Genomic DNA, 11,249 nt, shown 5'->3' with positions numbered 1-11,249 from the left:
CGCTCGATGAGTCCGCGATGGATCGATCACTAGTGCATGGGGGCTTTCTCTACACCGCGGCAAGCGCGTGAATGGCATTAGAGCTTCAACTGACCTGGTCATCAAGTCAATTCCAGAGAAAGGTGTGTTCCTACCCGGGGATCTGACGACCCCCATCGTCCCGCATCCGCCCGGTTGGTATGTCCTGGCTTTTAAGGATACCCATCTTCAGAGGCCAGTTACCTCTTCAAACAACCGAAACGGGCCGGTATCAAGCACTAGTGTGCTTCTGTCCCACGATTCCAAGGCGATTGCCCTGCTTCACAAGTCGATGTCCCGACTTTTCGGCACTTCCACCTCCAGAGGCTCCTCCCCCTGGACACGACAGTTGCTTCACATTTTTTCCTGATTGCTTGGTGGCTTAGGCACCTGCCCGTTGACTTTTACGTCGATGACTGAAAAAAGGTTGTGCTCTTTCTCCACGATTGTAGGACAATTCCCGTGCCGAATGAGTTCACGCCCTGGTTCCTCAAGACTTCCACTGTCGGAGCCTTCTCCATGATGCTCGCCTCTTTGTTATTCTTCTTGCCTCAGGTACTCTCCGAAAATAGACCACAAAGTCACTGCAGGCATTGATGCACCTCGCCCCTCCAACGAACAACAACCGAAAAGCTTCTTCACCGGCACCAGGACGATCCACGTCTGGGCGGTTCTGGCATGCTTCCTTGGTCTGAGCATGCTAGCAACTGCACTGCCTGTAGTGGTGCATGCATGTGGAGCCCTTGCAAGTCTCTCATGCTTTTTCGCAATTTGCAATTTCTTGCTGACGAGATTTAACGTTCATGACGGTTGCCGCCTGAAGCTCTTGCATCGACGCAATACCCGCTGCCCGTCATCAACCCATACCAATTATCTCGCTACAAGGGAATCAAAGGCTCTCGGCTCCGTTGCGCAAGCCAGACCGTTTGCGTCGCTTCTGCTACTGCGGACAGCGGTGGTCGTCATGCTCAACTGGATTTGCTGGGTGATCGCCTTCCCGACGGGGCTAGCAATAATCGTAGTATACTGGAATGGCGTCGGTGAAGTGCTGGTGGCTGTCGTTCACAGAGGCGTGCAGAAGATTGGAAGAACGCAGTTGTTTCCGTCGTCATTCCGTCGTCCTCATTGCCACTGCGGTATCGCCGTCGTAGTCATCGTCTTCGGCAAAGCTGTTGCTGCCTTGCTGCCTGTCGCAGCCCCAGTGGCGTGGGTTGAACATGGTGTGATCGTTGGAAACGTCTCTTCCGAGTGCGGAGAAAAGAGGCAAGAACCAGCGTAATCCCCCGTTCCACTTCTAGAGCTTGAGATCATCTCCATCATTGCCGTCGGTGACTCACCTGTGGGATGCTATTTGGTTCAATTCCTCTTGTCCATCCAAACCGTCCATGCTCTTCGTGCCTGGCTCGCCCAAAAGAGCAGCAGAACGTTGCCCGTTATTCCATTACACCTCCTACATCCATCATTCGTCATCTTACGAACTCAGGGCACCATATAAATTCTCGTGACTTCCGTGATGGATCATGCATCTTACCCCTTGCATGGCCCATCCTGGCAGTCTTACTCATGCTTGCAAGCGAGTATGCACGAGTCCACGGCGGGAACATGCAAGCACAGCTGATGGTCATCACCTGCTGACAATCAAGCCGCAACTCAAGTGCTCGTTCCAGAGATACATCCTACTAACTGATGTGGAAGAATTATGGTGGTGATGTGTTGTTTTTGCAGCAGACGGCGGGTCGGGAAAAGCTGCAATGTGATGACGGCGACGGATGTGGGGCCCGAAATTCTGAGAGCAGGGGCAGCTGCGCCGTCGGCGTTGAGCCGACCCACAGCCAGGGCATCTTTGATTGGCTGAATCGATTTCCCGAACTGTTCGGGAAATCAGATAAGGTGTGGACCCAGCTTATCGTCTATCGATAAGACATGGTACGTGCACGCGACGCCGTCTCAATTGCATCTGCTCGTCAGTGAGATCGAGAGCTTTGCGCCGGGCGCAGAAATCAAGCGCGCTCAATACGGCAGCTGCTGATGCGATGCTAGGCCTTGCAGAAGCGATTTCAATTGATGCATGATGCCCCGAGCGGATGGAGAGCACCGGACAGACTCTGTCCAGAACAACGCAAGCAAGCGAGTCAGCAGATGCAACCCACCGCCCGCGATCGCCTGCACGGTTCATCCGGGCGTCATTCGCAGCACTTCACAAATGACATCTCTGACCATAGAGAGTCAATTAGCCTCTCTTCGGCTGCAAGTAGTTGGGCTGGGCTCTCCCTCAACCCAAAGGCCGACGGTCTTCTTTTTTTTTTTCCCCCTTTTTTTTTCCCTGGGGGCGCGCCATTCGGAGTTTTCTCCCAGGTACTTTCCTTGGGTCGGTTGGCTTGAGACAAGCAACGACGGGGGAGGAACGACTAAACAAAGCTGGCAAGAGCTCCCCACCATCGGACCTGCCTCCGTGCCCCTCCCCCACCACAACTGCCCTCCGCGTCCAGATGTCCAATTGCTGCACCAGTTCGCCTGACGATCCTTCAACTGCTTCCAACTTTCCCACCACCACCTCCTTGGTGCTGCTCGGTACCTCAACAACATCGGCGTGCTTTCAAATGCGTTGATCGCCAGCCTTATCGCCAGCCTCTGGTTGCGTCTTGACGATTGATGCCACCCTAATGCTGGCACAAGCCCCCGATCCCCGTCCTCCCGCCCCAACGCACGATCTCGACCAAGCCATCTGGGAGTTGGCACAACTCGCTACCAACGCCGCGAACTCGCTCGAGAACCTCCTTCGTACATTCCAAACCGCCTCGAGCGTCCACGGGAGAGAAAAGGTCCTGAGCCTCCTTCCTGCTGACGTCACAGAACTTGTGACCACCGCTGGAGACAGCGCGCGATATTTCCCCCCGGGCAAGTCTTTGACGCAGCGTGCGCTCACTGAAGTCAAGCACGCTGCCGACCGCTGGCGAATTCACCCAGGACAAATCGTCGGTTATTTTCTGAACATCTCACAAACATTCACTGTTCTTCTACACCGGCTCTCCAAAACCACTGGGTGGGACCAAGCAGTGGCGTGTTTGGAGCGAGCAAAAGCACTCCGAATCCGGAGTGGTAGCCGTGGTGTTTCCAACAGCACCAATTGGCTGCCAAAAGACGTCGAGGTCGCGCTCAAACTTGCCACCGGGTCGGAAGGAGGCACCGACGAGAAGCCAGCAGAGGCAGCGGCCGAGACTTCGACAACTGTAACTGCGCGCAGTCTAAACGAGGCAAGTCGAGCATTTCCCCTTTGACCTTGTCTACTTTTCCTTCTCAAGCATGCAACTGACAGTTCCTTTGACAGTCAACTCGTTCAACTCCAGCGACGAAGCCAACCTCGACCCGATCTGCGACTGCATCTGCCATCGAGCGAAGAACTCATCTTTCGAGCAGCGGGTTCTTCGAAAGGTACAAAGACTACCAAGACTACGAAGACGCAGCGATGGCGGACGCACATGACGACTCAGGCTACCAATCAAACCACTCAAGAGCTGGTACACCTCAGCCTCTGCCTAAGAAGCACACAGGCATGGGTCCTCCGTCGGCCAATACAAGGAAACGGTCTACTACAGCACCAGTCTCGGTCTCTAAGCGGCTAAAGACTGCACAATCCGACAGACAAGACACTCTGAAAGGTCCGAAGGCATCTTTCCCGCCGTCCAGCACTGCTCTGCCGTCTCGCAATACGCCCTCAAGTACCACTCAGCCGTCTGTTGCCCATCCGCTGTCAGCTGCTGCAACCTCGGACGCGGATACCGATACGCCTTCTGCTCCTGCTTCCGATCCCCGCAAGCGAGCCTTGTTTGGCGCCCTCATGGAAAACCAATGGTGCGAGGGGGCAGTGATTCGCGACGCTCTGAGAACCATTGTCTCGCTACGCCATAACACATTCGCTGCGGAACCTTTCCTTCTGGGCACCGAGAAAGAAAACTGGGAATGGGGCGTTGCTGGCATTGATGCAAAGGAGGAAGGGTCGGTCCTTCTCTGTCCAGTCCGATGCGAGGACCACCATTGGGTCCTCATTGAGGCATGCCCCGGCCCCCGAACCGCCCTTATTTACGACTCCCGGCCAGATTGTCCGACCGTCCATTCTGCGGTTGATGAAATCCTTTCCCGACTCGACGTCTTGGTGTCCACGCAGACACCCACATCTTCATGGGGCATCACCCGAAAGGCTTGCGCTCAACAGATACACAAAGACGACGATGGAATTGCCGTCATTGCGAACGCTTTTTGTGCCTTGTCGGGGTCAGCTCCGGAGAGAACCTTGGATTCGCGGGCCTGGCGGCACAGTGTGGCAGCGTTTCTGGAAGCTCTGGGACGCAACGATGTGGCCGGCCAGTTTGATGCGCAAATGAAGGAAGTCACATATGAAAGCATAATGGACCAGGCGAATTTGGCGTCCAAAAGCCTACCACCACCTCCTGATCTTAAGGACTTGGAGAGCTGGCTCAAACAGAGTCGGGAATATATCGAAGCGGTGAAGAAGCAAGGGCTCAGTGCAACCAACGCCAAGCAGAGTCTTCTAGAACAGCACCTGGAAAACGTGAGGTCTCAGAAAACCATCATGGAGAAGCTGGTGGATCTCGGCAAGGCTACCAAGAAAGACCTTTCGGCCGAGCAAGCTTCCATCAAAACAAAGATTGAAGAGACCTGGCAAGCGTTGGGAATGGTGCGAGACAACCCGAATGCTGAGTGGACAGAGGGAGCGGGACAATCGTTAGACAACTTGATCTTAGACCGCCGAAAGAAGTCGAAGGCTGTTTTGGAGATATTGAAGGTGGTCTCGAGACTGGACGGCGTACTGGAAAGCCTCCAATCTCGCGCAAACACCTACGAGAAAGTTGCCAAGGAGGTCAAGGTGTACGGAAAGTCACTGGAAAACGCTTGATTATGCAGGAACATGGCTCTGGAGTGGATAGTTGTCAGGTCATCGAGGGTGATCGCCCGATAGTTGTAGCACAAAAGCCATCAAAATATCCCTCTAAACCCGATGTTCAAGACGTTTTCCAGTGCGAAAGGTGTGATGCAGTTGACCAACGTCAGGGGCCTCGACACGGCGGGCGGTCTGGTGTGCTGCTGGAGAGACGGGCGGACGCGGGTTGGATTCGACTGCGGCAACGATACCTGCTGGAGGCGAGTGGGGTGTAAGCACACAACCTTTGCATTTCTATGCAAGGCCTGGCGAAAATCATCCACAGCTCGCGAGCTGGGACGTCTTCTGGGGTCCCGCCCTGCAGTCAACTTGGTCTTCAAGGCAGAGGTTGACGGGAGGTACGAAGAGGCGTGCGGGTGGGATGGCAGACGTCGACACAGGCCGGCCGCTGGGAGGCGGAAAACGAGTACGTCGCCTGAGTCTTTCTGTTGGTTCTTTGGGCTCGGGACAGTTCTCCCCCTGAATCACAGGCCATGTCACCGGCCTGGCAGGACGCTTCCGGGGTAGGCAGCTACCTACCACTAACCAGGTAGGTAGGTACCGTCCCTTGTGGAAGACATCGCGTGCCCTCCTGCTAAGTAAGGCAAGGTAGGCAGTGGATCACTGCGCGCAGCACCGACAGGCTCCCATTCCTGCCCTGGGTGTCTCGGGCATGATTCCCAGCGACCAACACCACGCACCTCAATCACAACCAGTAACGAGACCGAGGCCGATACCGTCTTTCGCCTCAAGTCACCCTTGAACATCGCACTGGTATGAGGCCATGGCCGATCTGCGGAACGGAAAACCAGAGACACTGGCAATGCGGTGACATCTCCCCAGTTCCCTCGCAACCGAGCAAGCCCATGTTTGCCCTGGACACTCCGACACCCTTCTTGCTCCATTGACGGTCTACGATCGAGAACCCTCTGTTGCCAACCAATGCCGTGTGCGGCGGACCCGAGGCAACAGATAAAAACACAGACACATGCGCGGCCAGCTCCACGCGGAACATCGGTCGGTCATTGGCCATCGCTGGAGGCGGAACCTGGGAACAACCGAAACCTGGGCTCGATATCACGATAGCTCCCGTCCTGGCATACTGCGATGCCATCGACTGGTCGCCTTCCAACGAGCTCGTTGGTCGCTGCCAGCTGGTTTCCGTGGACAAATCTACGAACTGACGTCGCATTGCCCAAGTCGCCGCACCATGTCGGAGCAGGCAGCCACGTATGTGTACATGCTCTCCTTCCATGCATCAATGGGATGATTACGTCACAGGTTACGAGATTACCATATGGTAATCTCGTAATCTGGCCGACCCCGATATGTGTACGGGTGTTTACGTCACAGGTTACCAGATTACCATATGGTAATCTCGTAACCTAGTCCACACCGACATGTGTAGGAGCCCTTTCAACATGCTCGCACGACAAGCAATGCCATTAAAATGATAACGGCGACAAATCACTACAAAGGGTTCCTTCTCGTCTCTTAGCACCCTTGGCATCGCGGCTACGGGTTTCTTTGCTGTCCTTCATGGACCATTCGAAGCATCACCAGGCCGATCGGGAAAGGTCAGGCTCAACAAGCTGACGGACTGATGCAGGCTGGGCAACTTGGGCCCAGCGTACGTTGTGACCTCTTGGCTTTTGTTGGCTCCTTGATTACCTTGTCCAACCTCATCTGGTGATTGCGCTCTGTAGACAGCCCCCAGCCCTAGCCTCCGTGGCCCCTCCTCTTGTCGTCCTTCGCCTTCGGCCAACTTCTTGTTCCACAAGCTGGCCCATTACTTTCTACCTAAATGCCTTTCCACTGAAGAACCTGAACCGACACGTACGAAGCAGTAGCGCGCGCGCCAGCCGAAACCCATCCATCTAAGTTCCCAAATCTACCGTATCCCTCCTCGTCGGTGGCAAACATGCCGGATTTCCGTACAAATACACGGATACTAGGACACTTGGTTCATGCAGCCCGAAAGAGGCCCTTGGGTGTCAAGTCTGGTCGTGCTGCGCGAGCTGCCACTGGCGCAACATTATGATCTGGTCCCCCTTGAAAAGCATCTTCATTGTCGCCGCTCAGAGTGGCTTAAAGGTGAAGAGAGAATCCGCCGTCCCATCCATCCTGTGAATCTATATCTAGCAAAGACTTCGCAGTCTGAGGTGAGCAGTGGGTTATCCCACATCACTAATGGACGCTTCCTCTGTGGGAGCAACGATCTATCGGGATTCATGGTGTCCATAGACACGCGGCGGAGGCTGAAATGTGGCCAATGTCGGCAGGGAGACGTGGCTTCAGGCATCCGGCACGAAAGCGGAATTTTGTACAAGTACCTGGCGCCAGGGTTAGCTTGAATTATTCGCGTGGGCTGCGACTTCTACTCCATGGTCCAAAAACATTTCCATTCCAGCGGGAACACGACTAAGCTCCGCGTTCAAATGCCCATTGTCCTTGGCGTCTCGGTTTCAAGGGCTGGGATGGCGGTTCGGTCACCAGACGGATTAGACGCGTTGAGGTCTAACATGTGCATTTGTAGTAGTCTGACACCGAGAGGGGAAGAAGAGAGATGATAACACTTCGCTTGTGAATTTCATCTTAGTGCAGATGGTCTTTCTTGGCTGCCAAAGCCGTAGGTCAAACAGGGACGGACATATTTTATCGATACCGTTTGGATACAACAAAAGGATTCTGGAATCAATTGAATTTGTACGCTTCTATTGCGAACCAAGTCAACTCAACCTCGGGACTTCCCGCCACACCATTATGGGGTATTTGTTCGTTTCGTCATCCATACTCAAGCAGAAGTGAGGACCGCAAGTGGATACTGCACATTAAATTCCAGCTCTTCGGATGAGCCATAAATTTGTTTGAAGGCCCCTGAGTAGAAGAACGACGCGGAGTAAGTTGCGAAAGAACAGTGTAAGACGTCAAGGCGGCGCAACCATTGTGAGGACAAGAAAGCAAACACGATCGACGAAGCCCCATACACACAATATATAGTCATTATTACGGCAATTCTGTCCAGTATGGCGGCATGGATCAGAGATGACACTCATCAATGCCTTGCGTATTATAGCGAATACCAAGTTGATAAGAAGGATGGACAGAGGGTAGAATGCAAACGTGCGAAAAGAAATTTGAAACATCACCCCAAAAACCTTTTCACGGGGCGTAGCTATCCATCGCAATCAGGATAGACGACGATGTGATTATTTGTCGATTTCTGCCCCAAGCAACGGAAAAGCGATGACGAGAGACAATCTCAGGACTCAACTGACCTCACATTACTCACAAGTCCTGAATACAGCTCACCTTTTATCCACATTTCCAGCGAGTTGCAGTGGCTTTCATCTTCGCGTCCACTTCCCACAATCTCATGCTCGAAGAGATTCTGTCTCAGCGACTCAATTCAATGGTATCCCAGCTTCTCGAGGCCCCCCGACTTCCCCAACCTTCAGATTCCTCATCACGCCGCACAACAGCACACCCCCGGTGGGTCCACCTGTTTGCGTAGCCCTGCCGCCAGCATATTGCCGGACCTGAGCACTTTTCCAAGGGTGTCAGAGAGAGAGGCATATTGAAATTCTGTCAATAGGTCAGGCAGCGCCAACTCAAGTTTGAAACACTGTGGTTCGAGGTTTTCACGCAGCTTCAGTAGCTGAGGTTGAGAGCCAATGGCCGCTCCCTTCTCCCTCGCAATGCCCGTCAAGTCTGCCCTCTATTTTCTATCTTTCCACATTTCTCTTCATGTATTCATCAGGCACTAGATTAATAAGTCTAAGAACTAACATCGGACGTCTGCCTGTATGAGTTTCTCTGTCGGCTCCAAGCCTGTTGCACATTCACTCAAGGGGACTCTAGACTGAACCCGAAGAAAGCGAGACCAGAGACAGAAGCTATTATGTCGTGGACTCTTCATCAAAAGCCGGTGCAAATGATGGTTTGATGCGAGCATGTGGTCTTCGCACACCCACGCGACAAAAGTGACCGACCGACTTTCCCTGAGTGCACCCACCGTGGCATGTCTCTTCATGTTCCGTTCGACACGGATCATCTTACCAAGAATATGCTTTCGTGACGACTGGGCAAAATGGAAACCACCAATCTCGGGAGTCACGTTGCGTTGACGTATCTAGGGGTAGCGGACATATGGGTCTGCCATCCGTGAGCGCGCCTGCGGATGAGGTCCCTTCATCAACCAGCCGTCCCAGCTGCGGACGTGAGACGGCAACACGCGCCGCGCGATGCCTCGCAACGCGTCCAGTGTAGCCTGGGAGCATCAGACTACCAGCGACCACACAACACACTGGATGTTCGCATCGCGTGTAGGCCAAGGACGCTCTCTCGACAACCCCTGGGCTGTCGTACCACAGAGCAGAATATCCCAAGAGGGCCTGTTGGATGGATATGGATTCGGCGGCTGCGGTGTTGCAGTGCAGGGCTCGTCTGGTTGATCATCTTTTAGGCGCGGAGCCGTTGTGCTCAGGTCAATTGGGCGTCCTTTCGCAAGGTGCAGGGCCAAGGCCAGCGCCGGTAGTCATCAGGTCAGTAGATAACAGCACTATAGCAAGACTTGATTATGCAGGATTGCGAATGGCAGCATGTATTGTAGTGTACAGTACGTTGGGAAGTGTGGCTACTACCCTACGGATAGAGCATAAGTTCCACCTTGTACCGTGTGCATCGCAAGCGAGATGGCGCACGCTCGCGCTCATCATCAGTTCAATACGCTGTGACTCCGGACGATCGGTAGTGGGTGCCCGTTTCCTGGTAAGGCCGGCGTGATTGATAGTTGGCTTGCTTGTAAGCCTCCAGTGGGCGTGGTGGGCTCGTTCCAGAGGTTGCATTCGTCGACCACGGCGCCAAGTGTGCCACCAATGGATTATCTGGCCGCTTTCCGCGGTCAGTCCATCGCTCTTTGGTCCACTTGATAAGCTGTGATGGGGCTGTATTGTCTGCCAACGGTTCAGGCATCGGGGGTCTACTGCGTACACCACTGCACGTCAACCAGGGTCGCGAGGGGGCATCTCCAACCCCGGAATCTCTCCGCTATGCTGCCGGCAAAGATCCCGGCACGCAGCATGCGGACTTGCCTCGCCGGTCTAAGCGGGTCAGCAACGCACCGTGTCAGGGACATCCGTGTCGGCCGCCCAGGCCTGGCTTCCGGCTGGTGAAGCCGTCGGCCGGGGACCGGTTCGTCAAAGGAAGTGCCGGACCGGTCACGCCGTGCATGCGTGGTGGTGAGGCACATGACGTTGCGAGAATGCAGGCCCCTGTAGATTCTGTATACCAGGCGTACCGTCGAAAGAGCTCCCATGACGCCACGATACATGGCGTGGAACGGTCAGAGTCGCGTAGGAAGCCGTCCAATTCGTTAGCTGCAGGCTACCCTACTGTCTGAAGTAGCTGCTGCTCTCAACCCCTCTGTCCAGGCCGCTGTAATTGTGGGCTTGATTTGAGTGGATGAGCCCACCCATCTCGGCGTCACATCAAGAAAGCGCATGGCCATCGTCCGCCCAGGTCTGCGCCGTCCATGAGTCTAGAAGACTCTGGCAGTTGGTTCGCCTGACAAACAACCTCGCTTCGAGCGAGCGCGAACGGAAGGAACGCGCCATGAGCTTCCGCAGACCCCGGGAAATCGATCAGATGGAGCCACCGGGGGGATCTTGAAGCTAGCCAAATGCATGGTTAGGTTGTAAATGAGGCCTATGTGTGCGCCCAAGAACAGCGTCTGGTCTGGTCCACCTTAGAATCCGAGAAGCCGTTCCTCGTCTTCTCCCAAGTCGTTCCAGGGCGGTGCCTTGGAAGCGAAGATCTTTCCCCATCGCGTCGCTTGCTACGAGGCAGTAGGCGCGCTTAGTCCTTCGACCATGTGGTGGTAGTGGCGTATTCAGCAGCATCTGTGTCGCTGCTGAACGGGTCTTGTATCCCGGTGACAAAGGAGCGGCAACCTCAACTCAACAGAGGATCTGGTTTATTTGCCTCATATAGGCTGTAGGGCTTTCCAAATTCTGTCTTTTACTTTCTTAACTTGGGCATCGACAGTCTCTTCTATCGCTTTCGCCATGGTGTCGTCGATGGTCGTGCAGAAATCCTCTTTAGTCGTGCGCCCTATGTCTTCTATCAAACCCTTAACCTCGTCACAAACGTCTGGCATCTGGTTCTCAAGCGCACTGCACCTGGCCTCGAGATCGTCGACCGTAATGTCGACACTGTCAAGGCTGCCCTCGTACCCGGCTTGACGACTTTCCAGCTCATGGCATTTTTCCTCCAGCTCCTCGTATCGTTTTTC

The sequence above is a fragment of the Colletotrichum gloeosporioides genome, assembly GCF_011800055.1.
Source record: "Colletotrichum gloeosporioides strain Lc1 chromosome Unknown consensus_25, whole genome shotgun sequence".
Lineage (NCBI taxonomy): Eukaryota > Fungi > Ascomycota > Sordariomycetes > Glomerellales > Glomerellaceae > Colletotrichum > Colletotrichum gloeosporioides.
This window is presented reverse-complemented; position numbering follows the sequence as displayed.